The 14725-nt window shown below is 38.1% G+C and overlaps 1 protein-coding gene across 2 annotated transcripts in view; it reads left to right on the forward strand.

Annotated features, from left to right (window-relative positions):
* The window catches only part of ptprga (protein tyrosine phosphatase receptor type Ga), a 256101-nt gene that overhangs the window by 134518 nt on the left and 106858 nt on the right, over positions 1-14725 (forward strand). The gene's annotated exons all lie outside the window — the stretch shown is intronic.

Genomic DNA, 14725 nt, shown 5'->3' on the forward strand with positions numbered 1-14725 from the left:
GACACCTACATCTTGGATGCCCTTGAGGTAAGCTAAAACATACCAAAATTTTATTTCAAAGTGAACTATCCCTTTAAAGCTTCTACTGATTTTTTATGCATTGGAAAGATGTACCACCACTGTATTTGCATTGAATATATCATATCCTTAAATAATCTTAAATGTGTCCCTTGGAGTAAGAGTCTTTTCAGAAGCACGGAAGAAACAGAGGCTGTTCCCACACTTCCTAGATTCCCTTCAGGTTTAGAACCTGAAAACATTATCTCCGAGCTCTATAATTTACAGGCACGTGTTGCCAGGATGTCAGCGGCTGGGCTGAGAGAGTCTGTCAGGCTGCAGCCAGGAGGTTTGATTGGAATCGGCAGGAAGATTATGAATGTGGCATTTGGGGTCCTGGAAGAGGCCTGCTTCTTGTCCACTTTACGGCCGCCGCCATGCTATTGTTGTCAGATCTTTCAGCCTCTATGACTGACAACATTAAAGGCTCATGGTGCTTTTCACCTGACAGTCAAGCTTCATTCACTCTTGTTGTCTCTCTCTCTTTCACTTTTACCTGATTGCTCACGTGTCTTCACCTCTTTTTCCCCTCCGTTTGTCCCTCCATTAATGCGTTCTTCATTTGTCACATTGGTTTGTCACTCTCCTCCCACAGTCCTCATTCCCCAAAGAGATGCTTCACAGTGTGCCAAATGCATTAGTAATTTCCTTCTACTGCTGGGGAACTATGCACACACACACACACACACATAAAAACACACAAAATGATCTTCACACACCCAGCTCTTAATAAGCTTGTGCAGAGTGTCTTCAAACAGCGAACCCAAATGAACACAGGATGAACATGTCAACGCTTGCTGATATTTGGCCTGGGATTCAATCAAGCCTTTAACATGCCAACAACATCTATAAACAGATCAAAAGAAGCCACACAAATTGATTAGTGTCTGTGGGCCTTGGAGAAGAGAGAGGAGAAATGAGATCATAAACGCTTGTGTAATGATCCATATTTAGTGGGTGGGGGTATTGTAGGAGTGCCTCAAGGCTCGCTTCTCAGCCCCCCGCTGTTTTTTTTCGGCTCCCGCTGAGGATCGTCCCAAGTGAGCTGACGCTCTATAATGTGCACACACGTGCAAGGACGCAGAGGCCTGAATTGTGACAGTTTACACGTGTTATGATAGTAACGAGAAGACATTTAGCACAGTAGCTCAGATGGCAATTCAACTGGCCAATATTATTCTATGTTGTCTTAACTATGTATCAGCTTACTACCAATATTTTCAAAATATCTAATGTAATGATTCTCTGCTTTATTTTTAGCACCAAGTACTGAATAAATTTGATACCTGTTTACTGTCAGACTTTGAAGCGGCTGCTTTGCAGAGAACACCCGTACTTGCAGCTGCTCGCATGAGCAGGCAAATGCACATCCAGTTGAGCTACAGAACGATTTTCCAGCATTATTAGTAATTGAGCAACTTATGTAATTATTGTCTTGTAGCAGACTAGCAGTGAGGACACAATGCAGATTTTTATTTCATTAGTTGCTCTTGAATGACTTCCATGCTGGGAATCTCCAAGGTCTGGATGAAATGGGATATTTTAGGCCAGCATGTTTATCTATTTCCATGTCCTTGTTGCAAGCACTTTGGGAAAAGAAAAAAAAAGAAGGCATGCTGACAACCCAGCAGGAGTTCAGTTTGGATTTTATATACGGGTCTAGCCTGATTGTCGTTATTCCCCACACGGATATTGACAAACTGTGTTTGTCCTGTTTAAGAAGACAACTCTTTTTGCTCGTCTTGTTTGAGAGCGGGGCCGAAAGGCCATGGTTCCAGAGGATTGGCTAAAGTTCACGGCTTTATAGATCACTGTGTTTGCCATGTGAAAAATAATCTCTTCCCGAGTGGAGTCATGCCTTTGGGGAGAAGTAGGCACATGAACACATGGGAAGAGGGAGCCAGAGGGAGGGAAATTTGTGTAACACCTCAGTCATAGCACTCCAGTACTTAGCAAATCAAACAAAGGACCTGAGCCTGAAGAGAAATCAATGGAGGCGAGAGAGGTGCATTCATCAGGGCGACACGGCATCGGGGAGACAGGCGGCGCAGGGCTGAGAGGGAGGCTGAGACTGGAACAATACTAATTGTAGGAGTGGAGAAAGAGCTTGGCTGATAGATGGTGTGGAACCTCATCGTGATTGGGCTCTAACGGATGATGTGTCTACAGTCATTGACTGATGTCAGAGGGCTCCTGTATTACTCAAACGCTCTCCTACTGTAGGAGTAACTCTTCATTCTTTGCTCGGTTGGCTTCTTTTTGTTTTTAACCTCTTTTTCTCCACAATTTCTTAGCTCAGACTTTACACATCTATATTTTATGGTGAAGATGTTCCTGTTTTCCGAGGACAGTCCCCTCTGTTGGTTTCCTGTGTTCAGAAATTACTATATGTTCAAAAGAGACTTTTTCCAAAGGGAATTTATTCCAAGTGTGGCAAGAATTGCCTCAGTTGTTTGTGCTAGTTTAGCCATTAGTACGTGTAGTTTACTACTCCATTACTGTCATACTGAATTGTACTATTGATATCTTTGTATGCATGTACAGTATTTTGTAGATATTGTGCATACTTTTTTAGTATATATATATATATAAAAATAACAATCTTTGAACAATAAAATCAACTTTAACTGTTAGTCTGAAGTTAATTGAGGTTAACAGAGCAACATATACTATACACTAAGAAAAACTGGTATTTTCTTTAAACCTAAAACACTACACAATACAATGCATAATTCAAAAGTAAAAAGAAAAGTAATATATGTATTACATATATAAAATAAACATTACTCAATCAATATGGAAATATATTTGATACATGATATATATAATTGATACATAATTTCAATAACAGAAAGTTCATCGATATGATATATTGACTGCTGTACAAGATTTGTCCCCAGTTTTCATTTCAGAAATTTCCCTCCATTGCAGACCAACACTACTTGAAAGAAAGCGCACATACATTTTGTTTTCCTGTGTTTCCTGTGTCTCATTATGTTCACGGTGTGTCTGCAGGGACTGTAAATGAAGTGTTAATCTTTCCACTCATCAGTCTCTGAGTGAACCCCAGAGACTTACTCGCTCCTATGAAACTGATGACTGGCACTTTCCCTTGTTTTGAAAAATAAGTTTTGGCTAAATTGCAATTGAATGGATCTCACATCCCAAGTGCAAGGTGTAATCCATTGCTTAACGATTGTAACATGGATGGCCAGCGGCTTTGATTTATGAAGCTTTTGGGATCAAGGTCAAAGTTGAAATGATTGAAGGAAAAAAGGCAATGAAGTTTTTCGTAGCATGGCTGTTCTCTATGAGAGTTGTTGCCGGGGAAGCGATCATCATTCTCGTGTTTTGTTTGATATTCAAAAGCCCAGATGGCATCACGTAATGGTGAAGACTTCGGCTTGTGTGGTAAATCCCACAGGATTTGTCTGTGATTTGTGGAAGACCACCAGTGAGTCTCAATGAGCGCTTGTTTTTGAGAGACCTCTGTGAGAAGGCATAAAGTCCAGTGAGTATCATATTCTTCACCCAAATTACTCAACAAACTGCCTGCAGGCTGCTTCTGGGCCATCAGCTTTTATTTTGTGGCTCCCGACTTGCTTAGTTGTATGTTTATTATAATTAGCCCCCAAACGTTGTACGAAAAGGCAGTGCATGGTTTTGTTTTGTTTTTAAAGCAAAGATAAAACCTATTTTTGTAATTGTCTTTATCTTAATTGCAATTTTATTTCTCACAGTTGCTACTTTATTTTTTTATAATTACAACCACTTTGTGAAACTTTTATTACCTTTTATTTCTGCCGGTTCTAATACCGATAATCGAACTTGTTCATTGATTTATGTTTCTGCATTTAAATCTTTCATCAGGTTTGGAGTCTGATAGGGCTGTCACTTTACGTTCGAAAATCGATTGCACAATCGATCGGACCAACCAACACAAGTTTCGAAAACGAAAATAGGGAATCAATTTTAACGGTCTTTTCTCGGAACGCGTCCAGCTCGTCTCGATACGCCCGCAGTGAACGCGCATCACACAGCAACTCTGACAAACACACATTATACTTCTGCATAATGTTTCTATTTTTACTACAAAAAAGTGAATTCTGCCGGTATTCAGACAGTCTCATGCATACAGATACAGATTCAGGCTACGGTCAACAATCGCCTACGTAGGCAACATTTGTTTAACTTTTCTAACCGTAAACACAGGCATGTTGAAGCCTGCAGTGATGTTTTTCATTGATGTTATGGCAGTCCACTCTGCTTATTGCTTTTCGAGAATGTTGCACTCCTGTTTGTCATTGTGCACGAAACTTCACGCCAATAAATCAACAGGAATATTGCTGACTTGTGTGCGTCTCAAGCGCCGTCTTTACGTTCGTCCTAATGCCTGTTAGTTGTCCGTGGATTTGCCCATATTTGGCGTTTTACAATCGATTCAATGAACACATATGTCTCAAAAATCGAACAGGATTTTTTCACAAAAGTGACAGCCCTAGAGTCTGGTGTGAATCTTGTGTATTTCCAGAAGGCTTCACCTTGAGTGGTGAGAATCATTAGTGATTCTCAGTGCTTGCTGCCACTGAATTTGATTGTCGACATCTTGAAGGGATTAAGTGGGATTTGGAGAATTGGTGTTGGAATTTTTCTTATACATAAAAAAAAAATCTTAAGCAGTATTTTCTCAATGTTTTCCAGTAAAAGTCCCTAAACATCATTAAAACAAGCTAAATTTACTTAGCAACACTGTCTACGATAGTAAGACTTGTTTACAGAAAATTAATCTTGAATTACTTTTTTCTAACCGCATTGGCAAATATTTTGTAGGCTTAAAACTAGTGGTTGACCGATATATCGGCCGGTATTTGGCATATTTTAAATATCGGCATCGGTCGATACATTTTTCTGATTGGCCGATTTGTTGGATTTCTTTTATTTTGACAAATCTCTGAATATTTAATAAACATTTAATTTCACAAACCTTGCAGATTGAATCGAATCCAGCTGTGATATCTTGTGAAGTGTGCATTTGTAGCCTGCATGTGTTACGGTCGGTCCGTGTGAAGTGAGTGATTGCGAACAGAAGATCAGCTTCACAGGAGACGCGATCGAAAAACTTTAAATCCTTCATTTTAAAATATGCTGCAGTTGCCCACTGTGTCATATTCATATCGCTTTCACTGTTTGCTGTATGTAAAATTAGCGTTACCTTGTCTTTATTTGAAAAAATAGGATTACCAGTGCACACGAAATTACCAGATTACTGAGTGCCCTGTTACAGTGCTTACTTCCTTTTTATTCACATATTCATATATATTTTAAACAATTACATTATATGTGAAAAATACTGTAACAGGATTGCAGATTCAAGAAGTTGCCATCTAAAATAGAAGCATGTTTAATTTAAGGATTTGTTTTCTAATTTATTTCTAATTGATTAAATATTGATTAAAATAAATATAAAGTATATATATATATATATGTATCAGCTTTATATCGGCCATCGGCCACCCTGCTCTCTAAGATATCGGCATCGGCCATCAAAAAAAATCAGTCGACCACTACTTAAAACAAGTATCTGTTTTTGGTGTCGATTACATGAAGAATTAATATTGTATATTGTTTTTGTATCCTTAAGAACTATCCAGTCACGTGTACTTTACAAGGTGAGCTGAGGTTTAAGCTCAGATACTGTAATGCCCTGTAGCTCTAATAAGGTTTGTGAATGGCATTATGAGGAATGATTTTGCTTTGTTTTGGAGCCCGGCTATAATTAACACCATGACTCAGGGTCTGCCTGTGCAGGTCAGCCTCACTCTTCTCTCGTGGTGGAACAAGAAGGAAGGTTAGTACTAAATAAGGGATTTGGTAATGATGTCCTTTAAGAGCCAAACTGAGGAGGGACTCTGAGCCTGGAGGTGGGGCAGGTGGCAGCAGTCACTGTGGCATTTGGGATAATGAGAACTAAGGGGAGACTGGACGACGAAGAAAAAATTAAATGGCAAGATGGAAAGAGTGACTTATCTGAACTCACAGCAGATGCTTTGCAATGTCATTGAGTCATTCAAGTAGAAGTGTAGGCTATGTTTTACACAAATTAGAGATAGGTTAAATTGTATTTATTTATATTATAAATATAATTTATAATGAACACAATGTTTTTATGAAAAACAAATATATATATAAGAAATATATATAAGAAAAAAATAGTTGCTTATAATTTTATATTTATAATATAATAATTACAATATAATAATAATAATACTTATAATTAATAATAACTATAAGTTTCATTTAATAAATATTCTGGTCTACCAGTATATATATTTAGTATATATATATATATATATATATTTATGTATTAAAACAAGTTGATGAAGGGGTTAACCAAATGACTGTTGAATGTAAAAGCATCCTTATCTTTTAATTAAAACCACTAAAAACCAGTGAAGAGGAGAGGCGAGACATGCCTCTCTGCGTCTAGGTGAAAGATAGTGATTAGGTTGCTTTATTTAGCTGTTTCTGTAGCATAAACTGTAACTAATGGCTTTTGGTTTCAGAACGGCCAAAGCATGTTTAATTACAAATCTATAAGCTCAATGCTAATGTTTGATAGGTGAGAAACAAATTATCAATCATTCATAAGCTGAGTAATTAATCAACTCTAAAAATGTCAGTGCACGAATAGAAGCATGACTTTTCAATCTAAGCTCGTTTCAAACATTTAGAACATTCTAGCACCTCTGTGAAGCCATAAGGAAGAATGGCAAAACGTCTTCACGTTAATAAGCATGTTCTTTTGATTTGAATTGCCCCAGACATTCTAGAACTTGCTCTTAATGTTTTCTTAAAGAGCTTTCAATGAAGTATACCCGCTGTTATGAGAGATTCCAGTTCTCCCTTGAGCAAAGATGCAGAAAGCTAAAGGGTTGTTAATGGACCGGCGAGTTGTGCTCATTTTCTGATTATTGCCCTCCGTCTCCTCCCAATTCTTTTCTGCTTTTATAGTCATAATTTATCTCCGTCCTCCTGAAATGGAACATTATCTATTTTTGAATGGTAAATTAACGAAGATCAGACATAGCCACTGGTCACATTTGGCCAAACCAGACATCTCTAACAGCATGCGTGACATTAGAGCTAGAAAGTACTTTTTTCTCCTTTAATTGAAGTATATTTATGGAGCTTTAATGTATTTTGAGACTATCTTAATCATAGAGATAATGACACATTTCTTGTCATTTTTTTACAGAAGAGGAAAGGGCCGTGAAATCTCATAATCGCCCAGACAATTTTCAAAGAACTCTGGTCCATTAGTGGTCCTTGTATACAGTGGCTTGTGAAAGTATTCAAACCCCTTCATTTTTTCACATTTTATGCTGCTACCTCATGTTAAACTACTTTAAATACACCATACACCAAACTACTCCATACACCATAATGACAAAGCAAAAAAACAGATGTGTGATAACTTTGCAAAAGTAATTACATTGCATAAGTATTCATACCCTTTTCTGAGACACTTGACATTTAGCTCAGGAACATTCCAATGTCCCTTGTAGATATTACACTTTAAGCGGAGTTAACCTGTGGCAAATTCAATTGAATGGGTTTGATTTTGAAAGTCACACTCCTCTTAATAAAAACCTCTAAACGGTGAAAATGCATATCAGAGCAAAAACCAAGCCATGAGGTCAAAAAACTGCCTGTAGAGCTCAGAGACAGGATTGTGTCGAGACACAGATCTGGGGAAGACGACAAAAAAAAAAAAAAATACTGACGGTTCGCAGAAGATCGTAGCCTCCATAATCCTTAAGGGAAGAAGTTTGGAACAACCAGGACTCTTCCTAGAGCTGGCCTCCTTGCCAAACTGAACTTGGTTAGAGTGGTGACCAAGAAACTGGTCACTCTGGTTGAGCTCTATGATAATATATGGCGATAGGAGAAATTTAAAAGGAGGACAAACATCACTGCAACACTCCACCGATCTGGGCTTTTATGGTAGAGTGGCCAAACACTTGAAAACCCACTCGGAATTAGAAAAGCACCCAAAGGACTCTCTCTCAGACTGTGAGAAGCAATATCCTCTGGTCTGATGAACCTCAGTTCCAAGCATCATGTATGGAGGAAACCATGCACTGAATACCATCCCAACAGTAAAGTGTGGTGGTAGCAGCATCGTGCTTGGGGGTGTTTTTAAGTAGCAGGGACTGGGGGACTCGTCAGAGTAGAAGTAAAGCTCAACGCAGCAAAATATAGAGTTAGTCTTAATGAAAACCTAGTCCAGAGCATTCAGAACCTCGGACTGGGCAGACCCAGAAGATGGTTCATCTTCCAACAGGACAATGACCCAAAGCACACAGCTAAGACAATGGAAGAGTGGCTTATGGTCAACTCTCTGAATGTCCTTGAGTGGCCCAGCCGGAGCTCGAACTTGAACCCAATCGAACATCTCTGGAGTAACCTGAAAATGTCTGTCCACCTACAGTACCCATCCAACCTGACAGAGCTTAAGAGGATCTGATGAGAAGAATGGCAGAAAATCGCCAAATGTAGATGTGCAAAGCTTGTCACATCATATGGAAAAAGACTTTAACTAAGTACTGTGTTCTGCCTGCCCAATGCGCCTTGCCTATATTGACAGACAGATAACTCTGCCAATCACCACAATGAAGCAGATACCCAGTGCACTTTGTTTAATGGATGACTGGAAGTAGGGTAAAACTGAAAAGAGAATTTGAGTCAATAAATGTATCAATTTAAGTATAGAGAAGGAGGAATTTAACATAATATTGCTAGCGTACAATACGCACATTTGAAATAGTGCATAGGATTACGTACAATAAACTGACATCTCAAACTGTATACTGGGTCACTTCGAATTATATCAAAATGAGTGATTAACAGTAAGTAATCGCAACATTGTGTGTGCAACGTGTGCCTGATAGTTAACGCAAAACTGCATAGTACTCATCAGCATAAGGATCCGAATAAAACCTTGCTGTAAACACAAAATACAGTCAAAAATATTTGAAGCACATCTTAACATAAATTTACATACGAACGATAACTCCTAAAAGACAAGAAATGTTGCAGTTGAAACTACAATAAAGGACAGCTATCTTCCATGCAGCAGAGTTAAGCTGGTCTAACACTGATGACACTGCTCTTAAACTCAATTGTGAGTTTTAAAGTCCGATTCTGAGGAAAAAAAGAATAACTTTATAACTCGCAATTGAGTTTATATCACACATTTCTGACTTTATAACTGGACAAAGAAACAGAACAGGTGTAACTGGACTAATTACTAAACGAGGGACTTAAATAAAGATTAGGGACAAAGGCAAACAGAGCAAACAAAGTGCAAACTAGACTAAACTGAACATACATGTTACAGCGATATTACAAAATGTGAAAAAAATAAGGGGTTTGAATACTTTTGCAGGGCACTATATTTATATATATAATCAGAGAGATATTTATTTATTTATTTATTTATTATTATACACTCACATACTAAGACAAATCTAAGACTAAGACTCACATACTAAGACTAAAAAAGTTGAAAATGCTTTTAAAAATTCATTTTAAAAAGAAAATGCTGTTCTCAACCAGTAATGGTGGCATAGGTCGAGAAAATATCTCTAGAATTGAGTCGTGTTTGTTGCTCAATAAATGATTTTTTGCCGAAGGGACTTGCTTGGATATTTATTGGAGTTTTCTCTCTCCAGCTTGCTTTGCTTTTGATTTTAGCCGATGTTTTCTTTTCCTCTCTAACTTGGTTAAATCCGTTTGAAGTATTGTTGGAATTAAATTTTCCCTCTTTGCTCAAGGGGGTTTCATTATCTTTTATTTATCTCAAAATAAGGAAAAATCTCAGGACAATGTCACTATATCAAACAATAGAGAATGAAAACCGAATGCAGTCGAAAGAAAGGTTAGGTGAGGTAGGATGAAACAAGAAACTTTAGGGATTTTACTCTAATAAAAAAGACTATTTTCCTCTAATGAGCAGTTTGGCTGCTCGCTGTAATGTAGTTAGCGCTTGCATTTGTCCCAGCCATTACAGTCATTCCTCGTGCTGGATTTAGGTTTCTTAAAACATGATCTGCTCAGAGGAAGTCATAAAACACTGTGAAATTTTAATAATGTAGTAGAGTTTTTCTTAAGAAGAAAGAACATTACAAGGTTTGTTCAATAAACGGCATTTTAAGGTCACAGTGCCTCACGTAAAGTCTATTATGATTATGAAAGAGGCTTTAAGAGAAATATGCTTGTAGGTTTATGAATCAATGAATTTATTTTTTATTTTATTTGATCAGGGACAATGCACAAACAACATTAGTCTAAAAAAGAAGAGATGTCATGTGCCAGGTTATAGCAAAAAAATGCTAATTTCCACCTGCAGTCCCTGGACAGGTTGATATTATACTTACAAAAATTCATAAAACATATACAGAATAATACATAGTAGCATTACTTCACTCACATCATAAAAACACGATGCACTTAAGAAATCTATCACTCATTCACTCACAATTTACATCATTCATATCACAGTCATTCAGTGCGTACAGATTTGCTTTGATATGAATTTACATGACACATGTAAATACTTTTATATAGACCAAAATCTTCTACTGTGACTATAACACCCCCAAATACCCCTCTCAATCAAAGAGTTCATTTAGAATATGGTAGATATTTTATACAGTTTTTAGACACATAAATGTAGCATCCATTTTTGTGTTTAAGGACTATTTAAGTTGTCTGTTTAAGTCTTACATTGTTGTCATTCAACAGGAGTAACAGAGACAAACTGCATTGTACTGTAATTCGCATTTACTGAAACTGTGCATCTTGCTGGTTATACAAATGCTTGCTTTGAATGAATGAATGAATGAATGAGGCATTTATATAGCGCTTTCATTACAGTTTCTTTGAGTGTGTTGTAAGACACTACACCAGGATTGAGATATTACCACATCTTCAAACCACATGTCCCCTGACTGTTAGCACTGACATGGTTAAGCGTTAGCATCTATCTGCATTTATTACCTTAGTTTTTTAATACGTCATATAGCTTCATGCATATTTATAAAACTGTTCAGACTGAGAATGCTGATTTAGGGCCCTATCTTGCACCCAGCGCAATTGACTTTGTACACCGACGCATGTTTCATTCCTATTTTGCACCCGCGCACAGCGGACTTTTCCCTCCACAGACGCACGTCACTAAACTAGGGAATGAACTTGCGCTCCCTGGGCGGTTCAGGGCAAAAAAGGAGGCGTGTTCCGGCGCAAACAATCCCTGGTGCTATTTTACTGTTCCATAAAACAATTGCGCCACTGGCCAGAAAAAACCTAGTCTAGAGTCAGTGGCGCGTTGCTCATTATGCTATTTTAAGGGCACATGCTTGACCATAATGTATAGCGTGCACAACGTGCATACACTTTGATTCTCTAATCTACACAGAAGCAGCAGTTTTCATTTTTGCAAATCATATTATTACAAACGATAGATAGATAGATAGATAGATAGATAGATAGATAGATAGATAGATAGATAGATAGATAGATAGATAGATAGATAGATAGATAGATAGATAGATAGACAATTTATTATAAAAGCATACATCTAGCTTACACATTTACCCACATTATTTTATACCTGTTTAACCGAAGCTAATTTGGGTGTGTTTCTCCATCCCCAATGTCACTTCTCTCTCTTTTACGGCGATGACGAGAGCGTTGCTCTCCTCGGCTGTGAACCGCTCCTGGCGCGCGCCTGGCAAATCCGCCGTTATAATAGCAGTACGCCAAGGAAAAAGCGCGCCTGCTCTTAAAGGGAATGTGAGATGATGCTCTGATTGGTTTATTTCACGTTACGCCCAAACCACAACTATGAATAATGAAGCTACTTCAGACCAACCCATTTTAGATTTGCGTCGGGCGCAAGAGTCTTATATCCCGCCGGGAAAATAGCAACAGCGCTGAGACCCGCCCACAAAGTTACTTGCGTTTCGCGCTTGATACTTGCGTTTCAGATCGTTAAAATAGGGCCCTTAATGTTAGCCCACATTCTATATTAATAAGTTGCTTTGTTGCTTGTCCACAATAAAGCCTACAGTTAGGCTATTGAATTGAATTTGTTAGCAGAAGCAGCACATTCTGATGGCAATTCGCAACTATTTTGTGTGGCTAAATTGTGTAATTTCGTACAAACTAATTTGTACGGTTTTTTCTGCTTACGCCCCTCTGACGGTTTGATTTGGACTTTCATTCTTTTTTCTAAAAAACGTACAAATTCATACGAAACTGCCACTTTGTAGTTATATTTTAGATCCAATAGGCAGGAGAGTTGTTTATACTAATGTAATAAAAATAACTAATTATTAGTATTTATCTGCATTGTGCATTAGAACACCCTTTAACTGTGGTGAAATCAATGTAACGCAGTTTTATTACTTTATTAAAACTGCCATGGCAGCTTCTGCTTTGCATCCTTTACATTTTTTTAGCAGAGTCAGCAGAGAGCCGTCAATCCTTCTCTTCCGTTGCGTAAGGGGTTGTGGGAAATATTATCCCAAAATTCTTTCCCGAAAATCCAATAATAGCATACCATCTGGGTACTTTTGGCATGCTATTTCCAACGTACTATGATCTGGGACATGCTAATTCCAATCTCGCATGTAATTTAGGATGGATAGCATGCAAATTGGGCCGCAGACATTGAGTGGAATGTAATCTGGGCACCCCTGTGTACCCACAATACAATTGCAACAGCGTGTGGATGACACAAAGACGACATAAAGTTTGTGTGAGGTGTGAAATCTGTCTTTTCATGAGATTGAGGCACTGCTCTGTGTGAAAATGTATGTGACTCTTTGAGAATGTGTCTATTTTTCTTTGTTTATGTGTGTGTGTGCCTGTTGAGTCTATTGCTGGCTGCCGTGAAATGTTCTCTGACAGCGTGTGGATCTCCAGTCGCTCTTGACAGCTCATGGGCTTCAAATCCCACTGGGTTTACAGCCAGCATTCTCTTTTTGCCTGGACACATACACACTCACACACAAACATAAACACACGCCACTTCTAATTAACACAGCGCAAGATTCCGCCAGACAAGCTACTTTTACCCTGTCCACCTCTGCACTTCAAACAGCCAAGCGCTAACACCATGCAGCGCCCATCATAACCAAGGTGACTGGTTTCAGAGGGAGAAAGATTGGCTGTATTTACGCAGTCAAATTGAGCTCTCTGGAGTACAATCTCGCTAGTAACAGCTCTCAATGCATAAAAGATGCACAAACCAGTCATTCAGAGAGGTATCATCACAGACACTTCACTCATTAGCTGTTAGCCTGTTAGCATGAGGCTACTGCAATATTAAACTTAACCTCTTTTTTTGTTTTTTTGGGGAGAGTTTGCATTGGGATTCATCTCACATGGATCAAAGACTTCCAAAGTGTCAGCAGCACTCGGCTGTGTTTACGCCACTTGATTCGTAATTATTTTCCTGGTTTGTTTTCCCAAAAGTGCTTTTATTTGTCAAATTTCTAATGCACGTTATGCTAATACCGGCCCCTGTGGAGACGATGACAGGCCTACGATTCAGTTTCTCCATGCAGGTCTCTCTCTTTCTCAGCTTTGATCGCTTTGGCGCTGATGCCACAGAGCCTATTTGAGTAATTAAGCGCAATCATTGATCTAATTAAAGAAAGTAGAAGTTGTGTCAGAGGAAGCACCTCTTTAATAGGGTCCAGTGCATTATGGAGGACGATAAACAGACCAATGCAAACCATGATTCGTTACTCAAATGGCCTTTCCCTTGGGTTCTATGAAGAGACTGCATCTCTATATATTAACATAAAATAAATATATTTAATATATTAGTATTAATGTATTTTCTTAAAAATGATAACAGTTCTATCCATCCATCCAATGCTGATTTGATGTTCAAGAATCATTTATTATGATTATTATTATCATTAGTTATAAGATGGTTATCCTACATTTGAAACAGAAAATTTCAAAACAGCATTACTTGGAAATATATTTGAAATGAAAAGAAATTTAACATTCTTTACTGTCACTTTTTATCAATTGAATGCATATTTGCTGGATACAATTGGAAATATCAATTTCTTTTAAAAATAGAAAATTATTCTAAAGTGTTCTAGCTGTTTTATTATTTCATTATTATTATTACAAAAGCACTCTAAAATAGCCTAGTTTCCTGCATTTTATTTGCTGTTTTAATCTAGATGTCCACTTGTAGCGTCATTGCTACTGGTGCATTTGAAGCATGCTTAGAAACTCTCCATAAGGGTTGAGTGTGTGTGTGTGAGTACTGTAATGGAGAGGGAATAAGAAAGCTTTCTCACTCAGCGTTCACTGGCAGTCAAGCCGGGTAAATCCAGAAACACCACAGACCCATGTGTCTCTGTGTTTATGAACCATCACTAATGCACCTGCAGCCGAGAGACAGGCTTAGTGTGACATATCATAGACACGTCAGAAACCCTAAGAGAAGCCACAGGAGATGCTTCGTTGTTTGTCTCTCTCTCTTGCCCATCCAAACTGCCACAATTTTCCAAATGGCATTTTTGTTTATCGAGCCGCAGCGCTGATATTGGGCAAACATAATGTAAATGCTCTTCAG

Source organism: Squalius cephalus (assembly GCF_949319135.1).
Source record: "Squalius cephalus genome assembly, chromosome: 22".
In the NCBI taxonomy this organism is placed as follows: Eukaryota; Metazoa; Chordata; class Actinopteri; order Cypriniformes; family Leuciscidae; genus Squalius; species Squalius cephalus.